General features: G+C 47.4%; 1 protein-coding gene across 2 annotated transcripts in view; it reads right to left on the minus strand.

Annotated features, from left to right (window-relative positions):
- ELFN1 (extracellular leucine rich repeat and fibronectin type III domain containing 1) overlaps positions 1-12342 on the minus strand; it is a 105343-nt gene that overhangs the window by 44504 nt on the left and 48497 nt on the right. For both annotated transcript variants that reach the window (XM_065851195.2, XM_065851194.2), the window contains exon 3: positions 3717-3848. The gene's annotated coding sequence lies outside the window, so the exon portion shown is untranslated. The remainder of the gene's footprint in view (positions 1-3716; positions 3849-12342) is intronic.

Here is a 12342-nt window from a genome sequence, read left to right on the forward strand (position 1 = left end):
TAGATGGGTTTAGGATGGCAGGATCACCGAGGAGATGTGTGGCACCAGGGAGGTGGGAAGGAGCCGCGTCTCCCCATGGCCACCAACTCGTGCCATGTGGCGGGTTACCAAGCAGCTGAGAGCGGGCAACAAGTTCTTTTGCCAGTTTCCTAATTTATCTAATGAGCAAGAAAATAAATCAAGCTGACAGTCACCCAGGTGATTTTGAGCCTCAGCTCCTCACAGTACCCTTGTTCTTCCAGCCCATTTTATAAGAGGGTTATAACCCGAGGATACAGCAATAACTCCCGCTATAATCTTTTCTTTACTAACGTCACTTAGCAGATGGAGTCATTTAGAGGTGCTCACATTTAAGTGAGTGGCTTGCCCTGAAAGGGACAGAGCTGGGGCTGCTGGCAAGGTTTTTGGGATCATTAGCCTAGAAAATGCTTAGCAGGGGAAGCAGTTGGCAGGCAGATTTCACGGACATGGCACTGTTGTCTTCTGCCAGCAAAATTACAAGGCTGAAATCCTGGAGCTGGATGGGGCCAAGCCGTTCACAGCAAACAATTTAATTGATGAATGAAGTGAATTGCCCAGGAGATGGTTTTTAGTCATCTGCTGGGTGCATGAAGCCGCTTAGAGAAAGGTCCGTGCAGTCGGGTGTTGCTGGCTACCTGGCACACCAGGGACAGGCTGGGGGGGCTCCCCATCACCTGGACCTTCACCAGAGTCACCTGGGCACCTGCTCCCCACACGAACAACCCAGTGCTGCGAGCACGGCCACCTCCAGGCCTGACGATCCAAAGATGTTCTGCTTCTCTACAAATGCTACTGCTCTTAAGCTTCTGTAGCTAGACCAGGGATGGGACCACGCAGATCTCAGTGCTGGCTGGTTGAAAGGGAGCCCACACAATGTAAAGAAGGACGGTACCAACCTAAACAGCAACCCCTGCTTTCCAGCTTCAGCAAGAAACTCAGTAGCAATCTCAGAGGACTCTCCTTTCTAGCTCCCTGACCTCCTGCACAATGCTTCCCAGGCTACCTTCATAAGCTCCTTTCATTTGGTCTAATAAAGTAAATTACATCTCCAGCTCTTCCAAGGAGAATAGCCATAGAAATGTACATTGAGATGAATGCTTGCAAGCCTTGAAAATACCTCTTGCTTATGAAAAGGCTTCTGAGAAATGAATGGAAGGGACAATAATTACCAAAGAAGGGGGAAATATTGTTCATGCTGGCTGGGCAGCACTTGACCCAGCCCTTGCAGAGGCTGGGAGAAGAATGAGGAAGGAGGCAAGGAGCTGAGACGTTAATGGCAATCATCGTTCTGCTGGGAGCAATATCTCACAGTGTCCACGGGGACCGGTCCCAAATTATTCAGCCTAATAGTTCTCAAAACAAACTCTTATTATGCTCCTTTGTGGCAGGCACGAAGCTTCCTCTGCAAGCCCCATTTTACATCTTCGGTAACTCGGTGCTGCATGGTATAACACTCAGTTGCAAAAACCCTGCAGGAGTCTTTGATGCAAGCATCTTTGAGATGCAGGGCTTATCAGTTCAAATAACACAACTGTCTTTTATCCTTTGTGTCCCAAGCCTGCTGTTTTGGCACTTATATTTGTAATTCATTGCCTGGCTCTGGGTCTGGATCCATCAGGACAGGCAATGCTGTCTATCTGTCTGCATTGTCCAGATAGTTGTGCTTGCCCTGAGGGACCAGAGCACCTAAGCTCTGCTTATCTTCAGTGACACTTAGGGTCCTAATTGGTTAAAAGTCACTTTGGAAAGGAGGTCTTAAGAGCTGTAGACTTGTAGGTGCTTTCAAAATTACTACCCCCGGCCAGGTTGTCCATCTTTCCCTCCCTCCCATCAGGGATTGTACCCTCTGGGTCCCATGTGGCCTCCAGAGATGCCCGTGCACTCCCAGCACCGCCGTTCCTCCCCTCCAGCCCATGGACCCGCACGCCTTCCACCAGCACTACATTTCCTCAAAAAAAGAGGACAAATAAGGTGGAAGAAGAAAAGGTGAAAACATGATAATAGCTGTGGGAAAAGGCTGCTGGTATAGACTTGACAATGCTGGAAATGGAGGCCAGGAGAAAAGTTTTTCTCTGAAAATTACTCTTTTCAATCTCTACAGCACACCAAAGAGAAGTTTAAGCACACTTTTTAACACCTTTTGTACTCAAATTCCAAATCCACCTGTCTACCCAAGCAATAACAGGAATAATCTTTTTTTTTCTCCAGCTGCACATTTTGCTATAGAAATTTGTTTCCATTAAACTATTCCTTTTTGTCCTCTTAAAAAGCAGATTTTTGAATAATAACAGTGTAAAAAAAAAAAATTATACGCTACCCAAAAAACTCAGCCCTGTTGACTGTGCACTTTTATACAAAACTTATCTCTTTCTTTCGGCGGACTGATGAAAACCCTTTTCATAATGTCAAGGTGGAGATGAGAAAGAGGGAAAAGATCTCTGAGTGCCCAGCACAGCCAGTGATTTCAACAGGAAACACATGGCAAACTCGGGTCTTATACAACTAAATTACAGCACCAACATGAACCTGATGTTCTCTCTCTGTTTTGTAAAACACAATTGTGTAGAAGTTGGGATGGAGGTACACACTGCCCTTCTCATCTGGGGAAAAGATAATGCTCTTTTTCCATGTTCCTTAAATCTTAACAGGGGATATTTCTTCAATCTTAACCGGAGAATGTGAATTCAATCTTAAAAAATAAAAATACAAATTATAACCATGATAATTTTGACTGCTACCACACTTTGAGGAGAGCAGCAGCCACAGCTCAGCCAGAGCTTCCCCAGGAAGGTCCATGCTCGGAGAAGAGGCCCCTCATAAATCACCCCAGGAACAGCAACGTGAGAAACACAACCCTGGATCATTGTCCATGTCCGCAGCGGCCTCTTCCCCCTTGGAAATGAATGCAATGAGGCTCCTCTTCGCGATTGTCCTGGGTTTGTTAAAAACATGTTTCTCTTTTAGTGAATTTGCCTGTCAACTAAAGGCTTTGTATTCTTCTGAAAAGCCAGATACATGTTTTGGTAGACATAGCAATGGTATGCAAGGTAAGGATGGATGCACATCCCACAAGAGGGGCAATGAGACACAGGTGACCAAAAACTGACCAACTAAGTATCCCATCCCATTCACGTGATACTTCATATAACAGTGGGAGATCACGAGAATCTCGTCCCTTTTCCTTATGGCGACATTAGGAGAGGACCTTGCAAGTCATCCCTGCGAACTGAGGCCCAGTGACAGACTGAATCCAGCTCCGGTTGGCCGCAGAGTCCAGTCCAGGACTTCGGGTACCGGCCCCGCAGTTGCCGGGACTTTCAAGATTGGTTTTGTATATTTTGTATTATTTTCTCTATTTTTATTGGTAGCATCAGTAAAACATCTTAAATTTTTCCAACTCTCTTCTCTCTGTCCTTCTTTCCCTCCCGATCGCCTGTCCTGAGTGGGAAGGGGGGAGAGGGAGGCGCTGCAGGGGGAGAGGGGGTTAACAATACATCTGCCATGATTTTATTGTCACCCCGCAACCAAAACCTGGACAGCGATCCGCCCCTGGAGAGGGTTTCCAGGTACTCAAACCCTCTCCAGAGAGACTTGCTCCATCCCTGCCATCCCCGGGGGCTCTCTCCCATTGCCAGCTGCCTCACACCAGCTACTTCTCTCACCCTGGAGATGCAACCGAAAAGGTCACCCCTCACCTTTGTGCCTGTGCGTCGCTGCTGGCCCCTGCCACAGTCATGAACGGCTCCTAGCTGTTGTCTGCGGGGCTGGGGAAGGACACTGGACACAGCATTCGGGATCCCACAAGATGGTCACGAAGCCCAGTATAACTGCAAGGGAATAAAAATAAAGCAAGCATAAGAGTTTCATCAGGGTGTATAAAAGATTGATTGATGGCTTGGTTAACACAAAGCAATCCCAGGGATGGCACAGCTACTCAAGTCACAGATCTGACACAACAACGCAGGGACCAGACGTGAAGGGGAAGAGGACCAAGGAGAGGGACCAAACGAGCTCAGCTGCTCAACGCAGTAACTCAAAGGGAAAAGAAATCCACTCGCCAGCAGAGGAGGGACTGGAAGAAATGCTGGAAGGGGACCTGGGACTGAAGTAGAAGCACAGGACAAATGCCAGATGGGGTCTGAAAGAGACGCAAGAAGATGGAGAGCTGCAGGCATGCAGAGGGCAGATGGTACAAGACATGAACGCAGAGCGAGAAGACGCTGCCACCACCAGCACAGATAGATTTTAAAAAGCCTAATAACCATCCTCACACCTAGGGATTGGTCTCATAAATGTGTTTTTAAATCTTAAGTGTGAATTTATTGTCCTCACTGGTCACTTCCAACCCCCTTTTCCTTCTTGTTTTAGTTTCGTTTGCCTGGCTGGCCAGGGCTCTCTGTCCTCGCCACGGCTGTCGAGCTCCTGCTCCCCCGCAATGTGAGACAACGAGTATAGTAAGAAGTGACACTGATCGTAACGCTACTCATCTTTGTGATACTCAATGTCTTGTTTTATTATCATCAACATAATAACAATAATAGCAATATTAGTGACAACCATTTTATTATTGCTCCTGTTAGTAATATTCAGACATGACCTAAGAGGTATTTCAGAAAGACAACACAAATCCAGCGCAAGATGCAGGAGAACAGGGCAGTTAATTAAACGTCAGAGTGATGGACAGAGCTGGGACAGGGCTGGAACAATATCAGAGAGCTGGACAACCTCTGACAATGCAGGGAGATGGAAGGATCTGGGACACGTCCCAGACCTCTCCCTTGTTGGAGGCAGAACCCTCCTACCTACACGCATCTTGAAACACAACATTGCTCCTTGCTCTGTCACTGTTCCATTGACTTATGCAGGTGAAGACATTTTCTGGAGAAAAAAGCCGCCATGCCACCAATGGCAGTCTGACCTGGTGACATTTTATTATCTCCAAATGGTGCAAAGAAAATAAAGAGCTCCATTGAAAATGACAGTGTTTTAAATGGGGTTTTTAACCGTCGTGTGTGTGAACTCAGAGCAGGTAGGATATTTTTTTGCAAAAGATTTCCTTTTTTCCAAACTAGACATTTTCGAGAGAGGCAGGCAGAGGACAGCAAACGGGGAGGCAGCTGGAGGGAGTTGCAAAACTCCAAGAATCAACATTACAGACCAAAAGCGAGCCCGTGACAGATACCAGGCAATCTGTAAGTCATCAGGAGAGTGGAGAGCATAATAGACTAATCAATCAGGTAGACAAAGGTGAGAAGTGTCACGGGGAGGCGAGAGGTAGTTGGAGGTCAGTTCTGAAATATAATCTATAAATTGGAAGGAGAAGGACAGCTGCACAAGAACAATGACAGGTATTCGAATGCAGGCAGATGAATGTTGGATTGGTGATTTCCAGCAGACTGAATGTCAGATGAGAATATTATGGGGGTAAGAAAAAACAACCTGGTATTTTAAGACGGGTATATATTCTGTAAAGCGAGAGGCTGAATTTGTGAGACTTTAAAGTGTAGTTCCATTCCAGAAAGTGCTGTTGAAAGACAGATGGTGGGGCTCCCTGTTGCTTGCTCCTCTGGGTTTCCAGACAAAGTTTGTCAGGTTAAAAGCAAAAAAGAAGTGATGCTTTTCCTAAGCCTGAGCCTTGCGAACACCACCTGGGATCTGAAAGCCAAGCCAGATCCCTTCCAGCTTGTGCTTTCTCATCAGTGATCCTGGCATGCGTAATCTCTAATCTAGTTAGCTAAGATGCAGGGAAGTTGCACTCTGCCATGCATGAGAAGATGAGGATTCTGCGGGTGAATTTAATTATTCCTTCTACAGAGAAAGTGGGAGTCAATAAAGCACAACTCACCCCCCATTAGCTCTCTGGGCTGCACAGCTGACAAGAAGAATTCAGGCAGCATCATTTAGTTCTCTTGCTAAGATAAGCAGGTACCGTTACACCCAAGGAAAAGCTTGACTTAACATGAAGTCATTTCTCCTGACACTTTTCTGACCTTAACTGCGATACTACAAAGGCATCACACAGTCCTTCTAACAACAGCTAGACTCAGGCAATTAGAGCTGAATGAACAATTTGTAATGGAGAATCTGTTTGGCAAATTTCACCTCATTTTATGCCCACAAAATATCCACTCACAGATTGCAAAGTTCTCACATTTCTTTGTTAACGGAAATAACTTGCCATTTTTTTCCCCTAAGCAAACAGCACCGTAACAGTTCATTGAAAACAATCTATATCCAGAACGTCAGCTGCAAAGTGGATACCAAGGACATGTTGGAGAACCTGGAGACCCCGAGATTAAGAGCCTGACTCCCCTCAACCATCTGCTTAACTCTCCATGCCCCGCGCTGGCTGGGGCCGCGCCAGGTCCTGCAGAGAAGGGGCCACTGCTCAGAGCCCAGGAGGCGGCACCAAGGGCCGGCAGCTCCTGGTTGCTAATGAAGCCCAGAACAACGTGTGCTCTAACGGGCTGAGACACGCAGGGAGATAAGAGAGCACGGGGCAGTAAATCAGGCTTTCAAAGCAGAGCATATTAGAAGATCAATGCGACAGATATTAGACCAAAGGAGCAAGCAATAGAGAGACGGGAGCAATTCTGTTCCTCCTTACCCCGGTCGCTAAGGATTTTCTTTTTTCCATTTAATAACATTCTCATTGTTTTTAAATGAGCAGCAAAGTCAGTGGGTTCCACGTGGCATTAGCAACATGTTTGTGAAAGGGAAAGCAACTGGCTCCTAGCAGGATTTGATAAAAGCCTCTCCAAGCTCTGAGTGATTTACGGCTCGGGAAAACAAACACGGACTGATACAAATGCGGAGAGGCAAAGACGGCACCAACATCCAGGTACACTCAATTACCAATTCATCAGCCCAAGTGAACTTGAAGGGCTTTTCAAACTCTACACGGTTCTAAATTAAAGGAAATCTTTAGATGGATAGCATTCTGCAATAAGGGGAGAAGAAGACTAATTTGTTGATCTTCAGCTCGGGAGCCCTCGCCTTTCACAGGCAAAGGGCCACGGGCCAGGGGGGCGGGCGGCAGCTCCCACTCCCCATGTGAGACCAGGGAAAGGACCAAAGGCCAGGATGCTTTCCGTGTGTTGCTATAAACTGCCAGCACCCTCCCTCCTCCCCGTGCTGTGCGCCAGTACCCAAACAGACTCTTTTTCCTGCCTCTATGAGAAACTCAGCTTTCACCTGCCCTGGAGGTATTTATGGCAAAGCTGTGAAAATAACTGATTTTTTGGATCATTGGTTGAACTAAGAAAAAAAGGAGTAAAAAAAATCACTGCACTGTGACCCCCAAATTGGAACTGGCCAGGCTCTCCGCGGCAAAATATACACAGGAACAAAAATATATATCTATGGTCAACCAATTGTTTAATTCAATCTGAAACTAACTCATGGGGAATGTCATTTTTCCCTCCATCCCCTGCCTAGAAACCCATTTTTGTGCAAGAAGAGATGATGTGCAGCTTCCCAGCTGCACGCTCCAGCGGCACTGACACCGACACGGTGTTCGATATCTTCCCGTGTTGCCTGAATCTCCTCAGCGGTGGGGGACGGGGCCCTTCGGTGTTATTGTTATTGTGATAAAACCTCCGAGGCAGCTGGGGGTAGCGATAACATCACAGGAACAGAGGGAGTCCGGCCACCAAGAGACTGCGGGAAACTCTTTGTTAATTGTTCACGTGGAAACTGTTTTCATTTCAGTGTCTAATTGATATCTTGGGGAAACTTAATCTTTGGAGAAGACAGCGAATGCTCCGGTGTGGTGCCCCACACTGCCTGCACTGATGAAGTGACTTGCTGCAGTGCTGTCCCTGTCCTCCCGCCCCATGTCTCCATCCTGTGGTTTTGGAAAGCTGAACCAGTACAAGAGCCCCGGGGCAGCTGGAAGGGCGTGGGCTGAGCTCAGCCGCCTCTCAGACCTTTGGCAGAGAGGGGACGTTGGAGACTTTTGCACCGAGAGATGCCCATTCATCAGCAAGGAGAGCTGTGTCAGCCTCTGGTCTCTGCTCAGGGGAAGGGGCTGCTCGTATCTCTATGGGAGCTGCCAGCACCATCCCTGCCCCTGCCAGAAGGAGCATCAAGCCCCTAATTTCCCACTGGAAACCAGACCCCCTCCCTCCGCTTTCCTTAGGCTTCCTCCAAAGACGGCAGCCATCGCTCACTCGCGCAGCTCCAAGGCTGGCTCTGAACTGTTTAAAAGCACAGCAGGTATTTTAATTATTCACGTCAAGCACGCCTTGCTTGCTAACGACTCTCAGAAGCTGTCATAGCCAGCGCAGGGTGGAGAAGAGCCCTGCCAGGAGCTTCCTACCGCCTGGCCGCAGGGAAAAGCTTCGGTCTACAGAACAGCCGCGATCAGGTGTCCCCAAGGCATGGGGACACTTGGGTGAGGAGCACCCTGGTAGGTATGCCTGGTCCCACACACACTCACTTGCCCACACAACCCATCATGCAATCACCTGTCCAGCCCACCCTGTGGCCACCGTTACAGCATCTCGCATGCTTCAGGCCCACATTTGCCAAATGTTTTGTTATCGCTGTGAGATGCTGCACCCCATGCTGATAAATGAGCTCTCATAATAATTTAAGGGCACCGGAACTACCAAGATGCAAGGAAATAGAGGGGTGCTCATACAGCACAGCTGGGTGGCTTCAGATGAAGACAACAGCGCGGACAGCACGCTTCCTCGCTGCCTGGAGCTGCTCCCCGGGTTACATGCAAAAAGCTGCTTTAGAAATCAAGCCCTTGCCACCCTGCAGCAATATCTCTACTTGCTTCTTCCTTCTTGGTACTATCAAAAATAATTGCTGTGATAGCATCTGTTCTTCTGACCCACATTCCTCCCTGGGGCCTGGCAATGAGGGCTTAAAGTGGAGCTTAAAGCTCAGCTTTTGCAAGGGGAAATAGGGGCAAAAAGAAAGATGGTGTCCCACCAACACAGCTGGAAGAAAGACAGCTCGTGTTAAAGTGAGCCAGGCCCATGGCAGGATGGAAGGGGCTGTCCTCAGCTCCGGGTGTGGGGCGGAGATGGGCATCCCACCTGCAGAAGGATCGGGGCTGTGGGCACCTTCATTCTGACCCAACTGAGTCTCAGTTGAATGTGAACGTTCTTTTCCAGACCTCAGGATTTCTATCTGAGGTTGTTCCTTTCCATTGGAGGTTGTTCATGGCTATTTCTCCTATTTCTGGCAATTTTTAAGCGGTTCTTCTTCCCCGCCTTTGCTCATCATTGCCTCAGTGTAAATTTGGAGGATCTCCAAGAATATTCAGGATCTGTTTTCTTCCACTTGTATGAGAGCAAAAGCTTCATCACAGGTAACCCTGAGCTTCAGGGCTCTTCTCTAGCAATAGCACCCCATGGGCAAAGCCTATGAGCAGACAGAGCCCCACAAAAGCACACCCCCTAGTTGCAGAGCTGTGGTCTTCAAGCCTCCTCGACCATCAGAGCCAGCCCCTGTCTTTTTAACCTACGTGTTTTTTAATGCTAATTTCCACCACATGCCCAATTCGAAGCTCTAATAATGAACAACTGCTTTCTTCCTTTCCTTCTGATTTCATATTCATGAGTCAGGGTTTCCTGGCACTAAACGTAAATGCTAAACGGAAATCGCTGCACAGTGACATGTCTGTGCAGCTTCACTGTCCATTTATTTGCCTTTTCAAAGAGCTGCTGTGTTAAGCAAACATCTCTGCCTGGATCCTATCTGGAGGAGTTTGTCTGGTACGGCATGGTGCCTGCCGGGGTGGGGGAAGCGACTCTGTGTGATGGTGTCTTATAGCTCTGGTGTTTTTGCTTCAGGGTATTTCTTGTACAATAGTTCGAGCTCGGTGAATACCTCAACCTTTCCCTGAGTATTTGCTTGAATCTTGGCAGGCGGCGTTCAGAGCTGACACAGCGAGGACTGGAGCAGGGAACTCCCAGAGAGAAACACATCCACCGCTTCGGCTCGGGCTCCGCCGAGGGCTCCCGCGGGCAGCTGTGGGCAGATGTCTTGGCAGGGGAGCCAAAGAGACACCTGTCACATCACTGGGCAAATTATTTTTTCTGGCAACTAGAAAATTCACATGCATATGCAAAAAACTGATGTTTTGGGATTCAGTCGAACTTGCTGCCCTCTACCAAAAAAGAAGGACAACAGGCATCTTGAAAAAGGGAATATTTTCTGTTAACCAGAATGGTCAAAATGTTTCAGTATTTTCCTTGAAGACTACGCTTCCATGTTGAATTGATTTTTTTAAAATAGCAAAGGCAAAAAATAATCTAAAAGCAAAAATCAAAGGAATTAAATCTTCATGTACTTCGAGGTGAACTGAAATGTTCACAGTCTTTCCTCCTCCTAACTTGCCTGGGATGGAAGCTTTAGACACCAAAACTGGCACCTGAAGTCCCCGCTCCAACAGTCCCCCCTGCCCATGGAGCAACACATGTGCCCACCTCTGCTGGTGAAGAATGGTGTCCTATTGGAGACATCATTGTCCTCACCTATCTGCTCTGCGACCAAACAGGAACAGCTCTCACCACCCTGGGAGCAAGGACAACCCCCTGGGGCTGGAGCTGGGCCATTTGCTCACCGTCCTCTTCATGGAAATAACAGCTGAAGGTGGCTTTGCTCTAAGACATGAGATGGAAGGAGGAGAAGCCAATGCTCAAATGTCCCGGGCTGTTCTGCTGGTTTTCCTCCTGCAAGGGTCACCTCCATGGGGCAAGGTGAGGAACTGCAACCATGGATATGGCAGCTCTTTGCTTGTCCAACATGAGAGGTTTTACCTCTTCTAAGTTGCCTCCACTGCTGCCTCCTTCTCCGGGGCTCTAGGGATGCACTGCAGCTCCTTACGGTCTCGTTACTTTACTGCCTTCTCCCAGCCATCCACTGCCTTTCCCCAAGTGCTTTAACAAATGACCTCATAGGAAAGCAAGAGTGAGAAATTTCAGACCATGAAAAATGAATTCATAAATGTGTTTGCAACCGAGCAGCTGAAGAGTTGTGTTCCTGCTCATGGAGGACATGCTGTGTGGCATGTGTTCAATCAAAGTAATCAATGGGAACTGCATTTTGAATATTATCTACATGGAACAGACTCCTTGTGAGGAAATTATGCAGCAATATTTAATGGTGGCAATGATTCAGCAAGAAATAGAAAGAAATATTCCTCAAACCATCAACTTCTCATGGATAACTCCCAGATGGGACTGAGGGTAAAAACCCTTCCATTAAAAAGCTATTCAGTTATGGTAAAACTGCCATATGTGTCTCGCTGAGACAGAAGAAGCCTGTGTCAAAAGTTACTTCAGCTTGAAAGCTGCAGGGAAATCAGAAAGCTACTTCGCATTTGAACAGAGGTTTTGAAATCTGTCTTTAGGGACCTGAAAGCATAGCTAGATCTCACACAGCTGAAGGTGTCTTACAGCTGGATGTCTAGGTTCAGGTAATTGTCTAGACTTCTTTTATCATCAGTGAACAGAGAGATGTGCACCAGCCCCCAGAGAGTGATTCATTCTTCCTGTCTTAGACATCTATTTTTGGATGGGATGAATTACATTCTGGAGGTGTTGAACTTTCTCCACCGACTATGGAGGAGTCTAGATGATGAACTTAGCCTAAACACTTAACCTTCATATTGCTAAAATAGACAGTGCTCAAGTGGTGAGAGCAACCCGAGTCGTGGCAATACAGCGCCATAGCAATGGGAGGTTGGGAGCGGTTGGCCAACATCTACAGAACTGACACAAGAGAAGCAGTGCTGTCCACAGGCAGGATATGGATGAGGACAAATCACTGCTCTTCACCACAGGCACAAACTGTGGTGATCTCAATATTTAAGCAAGACCTGAGAGCATTCTGGTGCCTGATCGTCTCATCTAATTCATTTACGTCACACGAAAGGTATAGATTACATGGAATCCCTTCCGAAGGGTGGCCTGGAAGTTGTAACACTGCAGTCCTGGAAGGAAAGTAGGGGCTGGTCTCCCAGCTGAGTGCAGCCTTTCAAAAAGATCAAGCCTTTTGCTGATCTTGGGCTTGCCTGAGATGAGCAATCCCAAGCATTCAAAAATCAACAATTTAGACCTGAAAATTCAGCTCTATTCTTGTACTCATCTCAGTTTTGAGCAGTCATGCCTTGCAATTTTAAGGCTTTGCCTACAACCTTGAGAGCTATTTTGTATACAAAAGGCTCCATGTCTCAGTTTTGCCATACTCTAGAGTCAGTGCTAATGACCCATTCTGCGAAAATACCCCTGCTGTCTTCTGGGGGGCTTCTTGCTATGAGTCTTCCAGAAGCCAATGAGACTATTCTTGCCATGACTTCAC

Source organism: Patagioenas fasciata, chromosome 15, assembly GCF_037038585.1.
Source record: "Patagioenas fasciata isolate bPatFas1 chromosome 15, bPatFas1.hap1, whole genome shotgun sequence".
NCBI classification, from domain to species: Eukaryota; Metazoa; Chordata; class Aves; order Columbiformes; family Columbidae; genus Patagioenas; species Patagioenas fasciata.